Raw genomic sequence first — 17,096 nt, forward strand, 5'->3', positions numbered from 1 at the left:
CCTTGACATTGTTTTCCTTGTGTCTATTATCTCTCATCTGAGAATGACGTACTGAATTACCATAGAAATCTATTGGTCATCGGGGCCGTCGTTACTGAAGATAAAATCTTTTACACTATCAGGCCGCGTCATTTTCCTATTCTCCAAAACTCAACGTCTCGACTTGTCTGCCGGGATTTTCCTCATGAGTCTACTGTACCCCTGTGCGGCTGAACACTGTAGATTGTAGAAAACCAGTGTTACGTTCATATAAGAAGGGATATTCCCCCGTGACTTTTCAAAAGTAGTGTAATTATTAAGTAAAACTGAGCAGCCTTAATCATGTGTTGGTATTGATAGCAGGTAGTGAAAGAGAGGGGGATAGTTATCGAAACGCTGCCGTGCCGCCAAATTGACTTCCTGGTAGTTCTTCCGGCTTCGTGTTGCCCTCATCAGGGAAATAGCAACCAAGCAACGGCGCGCGGGGAATACGAACAACCATCAGGAAGCCACCTCGGCGGCAGTTGTGTTCGAGATACCTGTAACCCGGAAACGAAGAGAGTAACATATTTACGTCCAGTAAATACGCTGTCTGCTACCATTTCCACTTCGTAAGTAATCTGCGCGACATCGTAGCTTAAAAGTTTCAGCCTATCATTACTTGCACAGACGCTGTCCTACACCGCTAGTGGACCAGTATCGGTACTGAAGAGAATATGACGGTTACTTGTTTAGTCTTCACCCAAGGGTTGTTTCCCTAGTGCATGTGGACAAGTCATTGTACGCCATTACTGAACTTCGAGACAGACTAATAGTGCACCTCGAGCCATACAGTCTATCCTGGCTTCCTTTGAGCAGTAATCTCGGCTGTGATCTGTAGTCCACTCGACAGCCACGAGCCACGCGAGTCGCGTCCCCGTGTTACAACCCACTGGCAGTGTGGTGCAGGCGGGAGGCAAGCGTAGTGCGTGACCTTGGGGCGCACCTGGCGCCTGTCGCAGCGGTGCCATACCACGCCCCACGCACCCGGTTTGCTGCGGGTACCGCGCTTCACAGTTGCCCTATTAAACTTGCTAATTGAAACCGTAGTCACGTGTGTAGATGTAACTAGTCTGATGGGCCTTTAAATACTGGCACCAGTGTTGCGGGCTAACAACACGACCCAATAGTGGGGTAGGCGTGGCGCAGTTACGTGATGAGAGTTTGTATGCCCTGAAGGAGTCGATAAGGCGCACCATAATCACTCCAGGAATTAAAGGCAATGTGAGGTGTTGAATAGGGTTTCCAAGGTAGTAATATATTGATGCAACTTAACTTGCATTAATATCCATACTTCGGGCCATTGTAGCATGTTTCAGCTTTCTTCCTGTTCTATTTGAGTAAGGATCGCTTTGAAGAATGACAAGTTAAATGACTATGTGCTCTGTAATTATTCTAGTATTGTCTTACCGCTCTCACGGGGAGCGATACATACTTCTAGACTTCTCACTTAATAGTGGTTCTTAAAAATAGGTAAGCAGGCTTTCGGTGGTTTGTTGACCGTCTTCAGGCGTCTGCCAGCTCAGGTATTTCAGAATATCCTTGAAGCTCTTCCATGGTAACTGATCGCGCTGCCCTTCAGTATCCCCTGATAGTCGGTTGGTTGGTTGTTTGGGGAAGGAGACCAGACAGCGTGGTCATCGGTCTCATCGGATTAGGGAAGGATGGGGAAGGAAGTCGGCCGTCCCCTTTCAGAGGAACCATCCCGGCATTTGCCTGGAGTGATTTAGGGAAATCACGGAAAACCTAAATCAGGATGGCCGGACGCGGGATTGAACCGTCGTCCTCCCGAATGCGAGTCCAGTGTCTAACCACTGCGCCACCTCGCTCGGTCCCCCGATAGTACTCACTGGTATAATTCCCACCCACTTTAGCAATATACTAGGAGAGGCCGGACGAGAATTTTGTAAATAATCTCTTATGTACAGTGCATGCATTTTCTCAGTGTTCTATCAATGAAATGAAGTCTGCCACCTGCCTTTTCTTCGAGTGAGTCCCTTTGATAATTCTATTTCATATCCTACGAAAATACAATACCTAAATATTTGTGCGAGTCGACTGACACCAACTGTGTCTCATAGACGTTGTAGTCATAGCACACTTCTCTCTTGCGTTTAGTGAAGTGAAGAATTCAAGGTCTGTCTGGACATTTGTGCAAGTTTTTTTAGGTAATACTTAATTTAAAAATAACAGCATTATCGGCTAAAGGCTGAGGTTACTATTAGTATTATCTGTCGGATCATTAGTATACAAAATAAGAGTAAGGTTCCCACCACACCTGGGACACGCCAAAGAAACGTATAGGCATGCGTATTCAAATACAGAGATATGTAAACAGGCAGAATATGGCGCTGCGGTCGGCAACGCCTATGTAAGACAATAATTGTCTAGCACAGTTGTTAGATGGATTATTGCTGCTACAATGGCAGGTTATCAAGATTTAAGTGAGTTTGAACGAGCTGTAACAGTCGGCGCACGAGCGATGGGACACAGCATCTCCGAAGTAGCGATGAAATGGGGATTTTCCAGTACGACCATTTAACGAGTGAACCGTGAATACCAGGAATCCGGTAAAACATCAAATCCCCGACATCGCTGCAGCTGGGAAAAGATCCTGCAAGAACGGGACCAACACTTCCGCAAATTGCTGCTTATTTCAATGCTGGGCCATGAGCAAGTTGGGGCTTGGGTTCTTTGGGGAAGGAGACCAGACATAGAGGTCATCGGTCTCATCGGATTAGGGAAGGATGGAGAAGGAAGTCGGCCGTGCCCTTTCAAAGGAACCATCCCGGCATTTTCCTGGAGCGATTTAGGGAAATCACGGAAAACCTAAATCAGGATGGCCGGACGCGGGATTGAACCGTCGTCCTCCCGAATGCGAATCCAGTGTCTAACCACTGCGCCACCTCGCCATGAGCAAGTGTCAGCGTGCTAACCGTTCAACGAAACATTTTCGATATGGGTTTTCGGAGCCGCAGGCCCACTCGTGTATCCTTGATGATTACACGACACAAAGCTTTACGCCTCGCCTGGGCCCGTCAACACCGACATTAGACTGTTGATGACTGGAAACATGTGGCCTGGTCGGACGAGTCTAGTTTCAAACTGTATCGAGCGGATGGATGTGTACGGTTATGGAGACTGTGGTGTCACCGCCAGACACCACACTTGCTAGGTGGTAGCTTAAATCGGCCGCGGTCCAGTTAGTACATGTCGGACCCGCGTGTCGCCACTGTGTGATCGCAGACCTAGCGCCACCACAAGGCAGGTCTCGAGAGACGATATAGCACTCGCCCCAGTTGTACGAGGAGATTGCTAGCGACCATACGGACGAAGCCTTCCTCTCATTTGCCGAGAGCCAGTTAGAATAGCCTTCTGCTAAGTCCATGGCTACGACCTAGCAAGGCGCCATTAGCCTTACCTACTTTGAGAGTTATAGTATAAATGTCTCAAGAAGAATACTGTAGTCATCAAATAATAAAGTTAAGTATAAAGCAGCTACGTACTTTTCTTGCTACCATTCAATAGTTATCCTGTTCCAGAATTGACGCCCGTCGGCGTGAGTGTGTACGCGTGCCTTTCTATCGGCTACCCGTCACTGTGGACTGGCTGCCTTGTCAGTCCACTTCAGAGACAACCTCATGAATCCATGGACCCTGCATGTCAGCAGGAGAGTGTTGACGCTGGTGGAGACTCTGTAATGGTGTCGAGCGCGTGCAGTTGGAGTGATTTGGGACCCCTGATACGTCTAGATACGACTCTGACAGGTGACACATACGTAAGCATCCTGTCTGATTACCCGCATCCAGTACGCCTGCATAGCTGGATGGTAACGTGCTTGCCTCCCATACAATCGGGCCCGGGGTCGATTCACGGCCGTGTTGGAGATATTGTCCGCTCGTGTACACAGTGTTGTTGTGTTCTCATCATCATTTCATCCTCATCACCGGCACGCAAGTCGCCCAATGTGGCGTCTACTGAAATAGGACTTGCACTTGGCGGCCGAACGTCCTCGGTTGGGGGCCTCCCGGCTAACAATGCCATACGCTCATTTCCATGTTACCTGCATCCATTCATGTCCATTGTGCATTCCGAAGGATTTGGGCAATTCCAGTAGGACAATGCGACACCCCGCAAGTCCAGAATTGCTATAGAGTGGCTCCAGGAACATTCTTGTGAGTTTAAACACTTCCGCTGGCCACCAAACTCTCCCAGCATATCTGGGATGCCTTGCAACGTGCTGTTCAGAAGAGATCTCCACCCCCTCGTACTCTTACGGATTTATGGACAGCCCTGCACGATTCATGGTATGAATTCCCTCCAGCACTACTTCATACATTAGTGGAGTCCATGCCACGTCGTGCTGTTGCACTTCTGCGTGCTCGCGGAGGCCCTCCACAATATCAGGCAGGTGTACCAATTTCTTTGGCTCTTCGATGTACATCTGTCGATGACATCTTCGAAGATGACATACTACGTGTTCCCTACTAAGAAATCTTCATCCCGATCACATATTTCGTTTTATATCTCATATGATTGGCACTTCCGTTAATAATCGCTAGTGCTATTCGGAAGTCAGAACCATTGACCACCTTCATTCGTGGCTTTCAGGATGTCATGCGATTTTATTGAAATGTTTATACGGTCCTTTCTTCGGAGGAGGTCATTCTGTTACAAATATCTCATTACCCAGGAGCCCAGAATATGTTCTAAGATTCTATAACAGATGGCTATCAATGTTATAGGGCGGTGGGTTTGCGGATAACTTCTGCCACCCTTGTTGACAGTTAAACGTGCTTTCCTTCGGGCACTGTGCACAGTTTTTGTTCGAGGAATCTACTGTATCTAATGGTTAAGAGAGCGGTTAGGTCAGCTGCAAATTCTGTATACAATTTGACAGAGAATCTACCGTATATGTATTAGATCTAATGGCGTGTTATATTTTAATGAGTTCACCTATTTCTCAACGCCACTTGCTCTCACATCTATAGCAGTCATTTTGCAGTTGTGCAAGAATTAAACTGAGGCAGTACTCGAGGACTTTTGGAAAGGGATTTGAAAACCGAGTGAAGCGTTACATATGTGCAAAATTTGGGCGTTGTGAACGGTCTTTCGATACGATTCTGATTCGGTAGTCGTTGAAGACATCATGCAATGCCCATTTGACAGCAAAACATGTTTCATTTTGCATTTCTGTATGTATAAGCCTTGCGCTTTATTTTACAGGTGTTGTGCAGTTTTCAGAAACTGTTAACAGGGGGGAGCCCTCCTGTAATGAACTTCTTGATGTTTATATATACAGTGCTAAATGTTCAAAGTTTGTCATTGGGATATGACACTATCCATTCTTAACCTAGTTTACTGAATATGTAAATCTCCTACTTCACTTCGTTACCTTTGTGTGTATGTAATCATTGTTGCTCCAGCTGTCTCATGGTCACTAATATCAGCTTTACTGTGGAATCCCTCTACGAGATCAGGTCTATCTGTTACCGTTATATCTAATGTACATACGTCATGAATGAACTTCCCACTTACAAGCATACGACGTGAAAACTAAATTTTTAGCCGGTGTCAATCTCTCGTTGATGGTAATATGCACTGAGCTTTCTGACTGTGAATCAATTTACCCTACCAGTAATAGGGGAACATGCAGTTTCAACCCATACCACAACGCAGTTTTTTATCATATACAAAAAGCATTTCCAAGAAGAATTTAGTGAACCGAACAGGATCCTACTCCTAACTTCGGATGTATCCCAGACCTGTGGATCTGTTAGTGGACTGAACCAGCAACTCATTCCCTAGTTTCCATTAAGACTCTTAAAATATGATTTCACCTCTACCGTTCGTACATTTATTTTATCTTGTCAAAAACTGCCATTATCAGAACTTAGGCTGTGTAAACTGCTGAAGCTTCGAATACCTAATCGTAACATTCGTCTGGTGCAAAAAGCTAACCCGCTCGCGTGATGGATGATTGTCTTAGTAGCGTCTTCAGAAACCCTTCTACAGAACACTTTTTTTTTAAAGCGCACCAACGAGAGAGAAGCAGGTGCTATACCCAAGGCACAGCCTGTAGCAATGAGTATCCTTGTCCTTGTATTATGTAGAATGTATATGAATAAGCTGCAGAGATTGTAGGAACCGAGAGCGTCTAGTACGCTAAAGCTCGTGCAATGTGCAAACGACGAGTTTTGAATCTGAAGGCTTCTCGCATGTTAAAACTGTGTGCAGGTCTGGTCTGGAACGCAAAATATTGCCTTTGGCGCGCACACAAGATCTTAATGACTGACCTATCCAGGTACGACCCACAAGCTGCTCTCGCATCTTCACTCCTCTCTCCCACTTCCCAGCCTTCACAGATGCCCTACTGCATAGCTTGCAGGATTAGCAGCTGAATTTTGTAAGCTCTATATGCCCTGACATATACGTGCTGCTTTTATAAGAAGAGCCACTTAAACCAACCTCCTGTCAAATCCACACCAAGAACAGATGTACATCCTGAGTCTTGAAGGTCTCAGAGGAAGGAATCTAACGAGGGAACCACAGTACGCCAGAATATACCTAGACATTACGTTGCAACTCGCCGTTCGTTGTATGCACAAGACGTTGCAGGTTTTGAGATGTGGTAGAACTTCAGTTATGTTGTATTCGCTTTTTTGAAATGCGCTTAAAAGCGTTAAAGTAACGTTTTAAGAAGTCTAAATTTTAAAAAAAAACACATCGCCCTGGGAAAGCTACAGTACCGGATTCTCGCTCTCTCTCTTTAGGGTTTTTTTTTTTTTTCCCAAATCAAGCATTGTATATACAGGGTGTTACAAAAAGGTACGGCCACACTTTCAGGAAACATTCCTCACACACAAAGAAAGAATATACACTCCTGGAAATGGAAAAAAGAACACATTGACACCGGTGTGTCAGACCCACCATACTTGCTCCGGACACTGCGAGAGGGCTGTACAAGCAATGATCACACGCACGGCACAGCGGACACACCAGGAACCGCGGTGTTGGCCGTCGAATGGCGCTAGCTGCGTAGCATTTGTGCACCGCCGCCGTCAGTGTCAGCCAGTTTGCCGTGGCATACGGAGCTCCATCGAAGTCTTTAACACTGGTGGCATGCCGCGACAGCGTGGACGTGAACCGTATGTGCAGTTGACGGACTTTGAGCGAGGGCGTATAGTGGGCATGCGGGAGGCCGGGTGGACGTACCGCCGAATTGCTCAACAGGTGGGGCGTGAGGTCTCCTCAGTACATCGATGTTGTCGCCAGTGGTCGGCGGAAGGTGCACGTGCCCGTCGACCTGGGACCGGACCGCAGCGACGCACGGATGCACGCCAAGACCGTAGGATCCTACGCAGTGCCGTAGGGGACCGCACCGCCACTTCCCAGCAAATTAGGGACACTGTTGCTCCTGGGGTATCGGCGAGGACCATTCGCAACCGTCTCCATGAAGCTGGGCTACGGTCCCGCACACCGTTAGGCCGTCTTCCGCTCACGCCCCAACATCGTGCAGCCCGCCTCCAGTGGTGTCGCGACAGGCGTGAATGGAGGGACGAATGGAGACGTGTCGTCTTCAGCGATGAGAGTCGCTTCTGCCTTGGTGCCAATGATGGTCGTATGCGTGTTTGGCGCTGTGCAGGTGAGCGCCACAATCAGGACTGCATACGACCGAGGCACACAGGGCCAACACCCGGCATCATGGTGTGGGGAGCGATCTCCTACACTGGCCGTACACCACTGGCGATCGTCGAGGGGACACTGAATAGTGCACGGTACATCCAAACCGTCATCGAACCCATCGTTCTACTATTCCTAGACCGGCAAGGGAACTTGCTGTTCCAACAGGACAATGCACGTCCGCATGTATCCCGTGCCACCCAACGTGCTCTAGAAGGTGTAAGTCAACTACCTTGGCCAGCAAGATCTCCGGATCTGTCCCCCATTGAGCATGTTTGGGACTGGATGAAGCGTCGTCTCACGCGGTATGCACGTCCAGCACGAACGCTGGTCGAACTGAGGCGCCAGGTGGAAATGGCATGGCAAGCCATTCCACAGGACTACATCCAGCATCTCTACGATCGTCTCCATGGGAGAATAGCAGCCTGCATTGCTGTAAAAGGTGGATATACACTGTACTAGTGCCGACATTGTGCATGCTCTGTTGCCTATGTCTATGTGCCTGTGGTTCTGTCAGTGTGATCATGTGATGTATCTGACCCCAGGAATGTGTCAATAAAGTTTCCCCTTCCTGGGACAATGAATTCACGGTGTTCTTATTTCAATTTCCAGGAGTGTATGTTAAGTGGACATGTGTCCGGAAACGCTTACTTTCCATGTTAGAGCTCATTTTATTACTTCTCTTCAAATCACATTAATCATGGAATGGAAACACACAGCAACAGAACGTACCAGCGTGACTTCAAACACTTTCTTACAGGAAATGTTCAAAATGTCCTCCGTTAGCGAGGATACATGCATCCACCCTCCGTCGCATGTAATCCCTGATGGGCTGATGCAGCCCTGGAGAATGGCGTATTGTATCACAGCCGTCCACAATACGAGCACGAAGAGTCTCTACATTTGGTACCGGCGTTGTGTAGACAAGAGCTTTCAAATGCCCGCATAAATGAAAGTCAAGAGGGTTGAGGTCAGGAGAGCGTGGAGGCCATGGAATTGGTCCGCCTCTACCAATCCATCGGTCACCGAATCTGGTGTTGAGAAGCGTACGAACATTTCGACTGAAATGTGCAGGAGCTCCATCGTGCATGAACCACATGTTGTGTCGTACTTGTAAAGGCACATGTTCTAGCAGCACAGGTAGAGTATCCCTATGAAATCATGATAACGTGCTCCATTGAGCGTGGGTGGAAGAACATGGGGCCCAATCAAGACATCACCAACAATGCCTGCCCAAACGTTCACAGAAAATCTGTGTTTATGACGTGGTTGCACAATTGCGTGCGGATTCTCGTCAGCCCACACATGTTGATTGTGAAAATTTACAGTTTGATCACGTTGGAATGAAGCCTCATCCGTAAAGAGAACATTTGCACTGAAATGAGGATTGACACATTGTTGCATGAACCATTCGCAGAAGTGTAACCGTGGAGGCCAATCAGCTGCTGATAGTGCCTGCACACGCTGTACATGGTACGGAAACAACTGGTTCTCCCGTAGCACTCTCCATACAGTGACGTTGTCAACTTTACCTTGTGCAGCAGCAACTTCTCTGACGCTGACATTAGGGTTATCGTCAACTGCACGAAGAATTGCCCCGTCCATTGCAGGTGTCCTCGTCGTTCTAGGTCTTCCCCAGTCGCGAGTCATAGGCTGGAATGTTCCGTTCTCCCTAAGACGCCGATCAATTGCTTCGCACGTCTTCCTGTCGGGACACCTTCGTTCTGGAAATCTGTCTCCATACAAACGTACAGCGCCACGCTATTGCCCCGTGCTACTCCATACGTCAAATGGGCATCTGCCAACTCCGCATTTGTAAACATAGCACTGGATGTGCTTGATGCTAGTACTGTAGAGCAATGAGTCGCATGTCAACACAAGCACCGAAGTCAACATTACCTTCCTTCAATTGGGCCAACTGGCGGTGAATCGAGGAAGTACAGTACATACTGACGAAACTAAAATGAGCTCTAACATGGAAATTAAGCGTTTCCGGACACGTGTCCACATAACATCTTTTCTTTATTTGTGTGTGAGGAATGTTTCCTGAAAGTTTGGCCGTACCTTTTTGTAACACCCTGTATAGCGCACTTGTTTTTACTTTATACAAATTCTCGAAAACGGCACATCTCACAAACAAATGTTCCGGATGAAAAGTTATTATTAGTAAAGGGGACATCTGTCTGCACTACAACTGGCCACTTCCTAACCACCCCTCCTGCGTGGGCGGAGTCAGCTTTGTATTTTCAGTTGGTAGCACCCGTTTTACCTGCATATTCGGATTCTACACCACAATATACGCACGGTTTTCTCACACAATTGTTTCCCATTCGTGGTAGATGGTGCTGTAATCGACAAATGCCAAATGTGCCAGTTTTTACAATTAAGAGCCGACGCATTTGGTTTTACATTTTATTTACAATATAAAAGTTAATCTTTGTATTCTAGCCGTTGATATTTATATTCGAAATTTACTTTGGTGTTGCAGAATTGATTGTACAGGCAATGTCTGGTTAGAAACTACGTTTATCGTGATCCAGGAACGATGATGTTACGTAATAGTCCAATGGGGATGCTTGATAGCAGTATGAGTCCCCTTGCCTCTTACGATTGGGGTGCTTGATTTCGGTGAGTATCCATAGCAGGTGCGCCTGTCACTGTCACGTGATGGACATTTTGTCCTGTTACAATGGTTGTGGTTTGTACGGCCCTTGGATGGATACACACACCGAAATCAGTCACTCTGGGATTGAGGGCGGCCACCGAAATCAAGCATTCCGATGGTTAGGGGACTCACTACAAATAGCCCCTTCGGGTCGTTACCACACAAGCAGCTTATTTCCCATAAATATCAATGTCTAGCCATATCACTTGTACCGTACAATCACATTTGCAACACTCGAGTAACGTTTGAACATCAGAATCAGCCGTTAAAACACCTAAATTATACATTTACACCGTAAATAAAATGTAGAATCAAATGCGTCGGGTAAAAGCGCAGAAATATGCACACTTGATATTTTTCGATTACAGTGCCATCGAATGGGAAACAGAGTTTGAGCCATCCGTATGGATTTTTTGGCGTAGAATCCTAAATACAATAAAAATGGGGGCTTCCCATTTTAACATATGAAGTTGTGCCCGCTCACTTGTAGCGCAGACAGATGTCCCTTTACCAATATTAACTTTTAACCTAGAACATTTATTTCGTTCGAAGCGTCGTTTTCGAGATATTTAGATGCCTCAAGTTAAAAGACACACCCTGTATGCAGGCTGAATCAACTAAAAATTGCACCACAGATATTGCTGAAATGGATAGTGCTATTGATGTGCGGATTTCACAGAATGGATTGGTTGTCAGGGGTTCGTACTTTTAGCCAATCAATAGATAGTAATTATTTATAAGGTGTATTTTTGTGCAAACATACGCATTTTTAAAATGGAACAATACCTATTGACATTGACTAACTAAAAGGAGAGTAAATTAAAATGCTAGGGGTGTTGAACGCAGGATTCTAGTGCGACTCGTTTACGAGATACCGTATTTTGAAAAGTTTCCACACCGACACTTGTACAATACCTGTGGTAGCTCACACTAAAGCACAACACAAGTGTATACACTAATTACGGGTATTTTGTCCAGTAACGAGACAACTGACCATCACAGGCTGTGTACAACATGACCACCGACAAGAACAATACACGGTTCCAGTCTGGTAAGGAACGACTGCTGTATACTTGCTAATTTTTCATCGGAGATGTCCGACCAGGCTGCAGTTACACGTCGTTGCAAATCATGGGGGTGTAGTTGGTATGTCCTTGTAGATAGCATCTTTCAGCTTTTCCCACAAAAAAAAAGTCTACATGCGTCAAAACCGGGGAACGGGATGGCCAAGATACAATCCTCCGTCCAATCCAACGATTTGGAAACAGGTCGTGAAGACATGCTGTAGTATTTTGCGAACTATAGGCTGGACAGACATGATGTTGGTACGACTGGTTCCTCGTAGTCTGCAGAGGAAAGTCTTCTAGCATCTGTGGGAGAATGTCTGTTAGGAGGCTGCGATACTTGCGCGCTTTCAGTGTTCCGTCTATGAAAAACGGGTCTATGAGCTGATGGTTCACTGTCCCACACCAAACGCTTACACTCCACGGATGTTGATGTTCCACCTGACGAAACCAACGGGGATTGTCGGCAGACCAATAGTGCATATTTCGGTCGTTTACCTGTCCCTGATTGATAAATTGGCTTCATCACTAATCAAGATACATGATACACCTGGAATATCGTATCTTAATACCCGTGTTCAGAAGGTAACACGATTCCCATGATCGTTTCCGTGCAGCTGTTGATAGTGAGAGATGTAATAGCGATCGATGGAGAATGCGTAGTACATTTGGGTGACCCCTGCCACTTGCTCATGCGACTGCACGGGAGCTAACGTGCGAATTAACTGCAAAAGCAGCAATAACATCATGTTCACCCCTCTTCTGTCGGCAGTTATTTCCTTCTGGTATGTTGGCTATGTGTTACATTACCACTTTCACGTAAATCGTTGAAGAAGTTGATAAATAATTGCCGAGATGGTTGACGCCGATGGAGATATCGTACCGCATTCACCGTACAAAAACGATCTACATTCTTCCTACCCTCTCCATATTCCATGAGCGTGTCGGCTTTTTCTGCATTGGTAACTCCCATCGCCCACTCGCGACCTACTGCTTGGTCTCTAGCAATCAGTAACTGACTAGCCGGTCACAGGGCACTCAAGGAGCACACAGTCACACTGTAATCAAAGATAACATCATCGTACTTAGCAACTACGCACGTTGAATGGTACAAACAAGTGTCAGTATGGAAATTTTTCACTATTCGGTATCTCGTAAACGACTCGCACAAACTCCACTGACGTTCTAATTTATCCTATGTTTAATTTGTTAATGTCGCTATGCATTGTTCCATTTCAAAGTATATGTTTGCATAAAAAATACTTTTTAAGTATTATTAAATACGTTTATTGGCTTACAATACGAGTCGAAGACTACCAATCCACTTTGTGAAAACCTCACATCAATAGCTCTTTTCATTCCCGCAGTATCTGAGGCGCTAGATTTAGTTGATTCAGGCTGTATTATATATATAGAATGTTTCTGTTAAGAGTCTTCAGGCGCATTTTCGGTGGTGTTTCCGCAGGTATTCAGTTTCCTTTTTGTGAAGTGTACTTGGAGTCGGCCCAAACAAATACTGTTCGTCACGACTTCCATGCGACGTCCATCGTCGGATTCGGTTCCCATTACAAAGAAAATGATTTTTTAAATCGGAATTTTACGTGCCCGTTCTACAGACGTGTCCGAAATTAGTCTAGTGCGATATCCATTTTATCGACGTATATTAACAGCAACAGTAAAACACGAAGAATAACCAGTATGACTGAGTGTTGTGTGATGTCCTTAGGTTAGTTAGGTTTAAGTAGTTCTAAGTTCTGGGGGACTGATGACCATAGATGTTAAGTCCCATAGTGCTCAGAGCCAATAACCAGTACTTTGGCAGCGACAGCACCGGCCCGGCCGCGTTGACTGCTACCACCATTCAACAGCACTACGCAGCCGCTGCTGGTATACAAGGGTATTCACACGAATTTGGGACCGCTCTGTCGAATGTACGCGAAAAATTCCGATTTAAAAATCACTTGGTTTATAACGGCAAATACACCGACACTTACAAACTATCGTGTGACTAGCAGTATTTATTTGAGCTGACTCCAGATGCACATTGCAAATATCTGCTGAAACGTCAGAGAAAATACGCTTGGCGACCCTTAGGATAGAGACCCTGTATATCAGGGTGCCACAGAAATGTCGCGAGAAACTTTGAGAGGTTATATAGAGTGTCGTGAGAAACAAATAGAGTACAAGAATCCGTGTTCGGGAACGTCATTCAACGACGCTACAGGGCGTCGAAGTTAGAGGCACCGGCGCCTGCTACTGCGCCACCCCTTCGGCAGCAAACGTAACTTTGTACGCTGACGGACCGTTGGCGGAACGTTTCTCAATGTTCTTTTTTACTCAGTGATTGCTAGAATCGCCACTGGAGAAGACAGATGTAGCTGCTACTGCTGCGTTGGTGACTGAGGACGGTATGTTGAACAACATTACATCGGTATTTACGTCGTGTGTGGACTAATAAATATGGCCATTACAAATATAATGTTTTTAGGTTGGTTAGTAAATCCAAGTACATGTGACAAGAGCAGGCCATTAATGTTTATTTTTATCTGGGCAGCAGGTCAGGTGTTGAAGTGTGGACACGTATTCGCAAAACGGTTAATCTGTACTGACAGGTGTAGTCCACTTAGTGGTGCAGTACGACCGTGCAGAAAACATCAGGTTGTAAAAGTTTGTGACGTGTTTGTGGGAAGACAGTTTGACACAGAGAAAAAACAACCAACAGACTTATGTGTGTAGATATTGATGCACCACATATGAAAATATCCGCCCTTGTACCCTTTACACCTTGTATTTGTGTATATATAGGGTATTAGGGTTACAGGTACAGATACTATGGTCATCGGTACCTTAGTATGTACCAACTTCAGTGTATCAGTTGGTTTTTCTCTGTGTCTAACAGTCTTCCCGCAAATACGTCTGGTGTTCTACTTAGTCGTAACTGCTCTGCGAAGACTACTACAAGTCAGTATAGATTATGCGTTTTGTGTCCACACCTCAATACCTAATCTGCTACTTGGGGGAAAATAAACATTTATGTCTTACCCTTGCCTTGCGAACTTGGAGGTATGCTTTATTTCTTCTTCTTCTTCTTCCCTTTATTTTTTCCCTCGTTCTTCTGACCGGTTTGACGCTGCCCATCACAAATTCCTCTCCTGTGCCAACCTTTTCATCTCAGAGTAGCACTTGCAGTGCCTCAATTATTTGCTGGCTATATTTCAATCTTTGTCTTTCCTTACAGTTTTTACCATCTATAGTTCCATTTAGTACCATCGAAGTTATTCCCTGATGTCTTACCAGGTGGCCTGTCATCCTGTCCCTTCGTCTTGTCTCAGTGTTTTTCATATATTCCTTTCCTCGCATATTCTGCGGAGACCTTCCTCATTCCTTACGTTATCAGTCCACCTAATTTTTAACATTCTTCTGTAGCAGCACGTCTCAAATGCTTCGATTTTCATCTGTTCCTGTTTTCCCACAGTCCTAGTTTCACTACGATACAGTGCTGTGCTCCAGACATAAATTCTCGGGAATTTCTTCCTCAAATTAAGACCTATGTTTTATAGTAGTAGGCTTCTACTGGCCAAGAATGCCCCTTTTGCTAGTGCTAGTCTACTTTTTATGTCCTTGCTCCTTCCGTCGTGGATTATTTTGCTGCCTTGATACCAGAATTCCTTGACTTCGCCTACTTCATGATCCATGATTCTGGTGTTTCTCGGTCTTCTCATTTCTGCTACTTCTCATTACTTTCGTCTTCATCGATTTGCTCTCAATCCGTGTTCTGCACGCATTAAGACATTTCATTCCGTGCGACACATCCTGTAATTCTTCTTCACTTTCACTCAGGATAGCAATGTCATCAGTGAATCTCATCGTTGATGTCGTTTCACCCTGTATTTTAATCCTGCACTTGAATCTTTGTTTTATTTCCATCATTGCTTCTTCAATGTACAGATTGAACAGTAGGGAGACTATATCCATGTCTTACACTCTTAGATGCGCTAACCAACGTAAAAATTAATACTCGTAGTAGCTATAATTATTAGTTTGCAAATGAAGCTAATATTAATGTACCTGTCATCAGTCATCAATAAAAATATCTGCACTTACATCCCTAACACCCTGTCTGTATAGGGTGTATCATAGTTAATGGCTAAACGGATAGAGTTGAAAGTACGCGATACCGGAAGCGAAAAAGTCTAGTAAACATGATTTTACACCTTAAGAACTATGAACACTTGCTCATTTTCGCTACAGTGAAACACATCTCTTCTACTGAACAAGTGCGCATAGCTCTTCAGGTCTGCATTTTAAAGCCCACGTTTACTAGACCTTGCCTTTTAGCAGCACGTACTTTCAGCTGTGTAATAACAGTCCTCAAATAGAGTGACCTGCTCAGGGTCCCAATCTAAAACCACTGCTATGTCTATGGAATGAGTTACAACGTCAACTTCGCTTCATATCGTAGCGTACAGCGCACCTACATTCTCTGGTTTCGGCTCTTGAGGGAGAATGGGCTGCCATTCCTCCACAGAAATTCAGACACCTCACTAAAAGTGTCCCCAGCAGAGTTCAAGCTGTCATACAGGCGAACGGTGGCCACATCTCCTTATTAACGTTCACTAATAGGTATGTGGACACTTTTGATCTCGTAATTCGTACATATCAATTGAATCTAGTAATATAGCGCTGGATGGTGAAGATCTTACCTCCATCTGAAGTGATGACAACGGAACAATTGTCCGCACTAAGTTCACGTAATGATTATGTTCCCTCCAAGTGCATTCGCCTGTAGGTGGATGTCAGTTTTGGTCGGTATGCTCGACGGTCAGCTTGGGTTTCGCGTGTGTCGTAAAATAAAAAGTCTCCTCATAAATTGATGGGTTTTTATTTACGTGGTAAAGTGGTATGGCAGAATATCGGTGTTCAGTGACTACCCGTGCATGGACGTATTTCATAGAATCACTGAGGATGATACTGGTTTCCAGATAATCTGATGATGGAATGAGTAATCCTAAATCGATCTCGTATGTTTTAAGAATAATCCATATCAATAAATTGCAACCTGAGTCTGTAATCTTTTACATAATAAAATACATTGTGGCTGTGTGTCTTCTAGATGCCATCGTCTAAACGATGTAGAGATTATAATTACTTGTAATATTTATGAGCCGCAAGGCACAACGCACCAAATATATTTAGTTGTAATTACTATCACTCACTTTGATGTCCGCTGTGACCGAGCGGTTCTAGGCGCTTCAGTCCGGAACCGCGCTGCTGCTACGGTCGCAGGTTCGAATCCTGCCTCGAGCAAGGATGTGTGTAATGTCCTTAGGTTATTTATGTTTAAGTAGTTCTAAGTATAGGGGACTGATGACCTCATCTGTTAAGTCCCATAGTGCTTAGAGCCATTTGAACCATTTGATGTGAAACAAGTAAGTTTTAAAATTACAGTACACTTTCTTTGCGGAAACGTGGCAACATGCCGACTATTTGATGGTTTCTTAACTGTCAGTCGTTTTTTCAATGCAGACATGGTCTCATGCTCTCTCTCCCTCTCTCCCTCTCTCTCGCTCTCGCTCACATACACATGACACACACACACTCACACACTCTACTAATACTCCTTCTACTACTACTACTACTTCCACTACCACCACCACCACTGCACA

This window comes from Schistocerca serialis, chromosome 6, assembly GCF_023864345.2.
Source record: "Schistocerca serialis cubense isolate TAMUIC-IGC-003099 chromosome 6, iqSchSeri2.2, whole genome shotgun sequence".
In the NCBI taxonomy this organism is placed as follows: Eukaryota; Metazoa; Arthropoda; class Insecta; order Orthoptera; family Acrididae; genus Schistocerca; species Schistocerca serialis.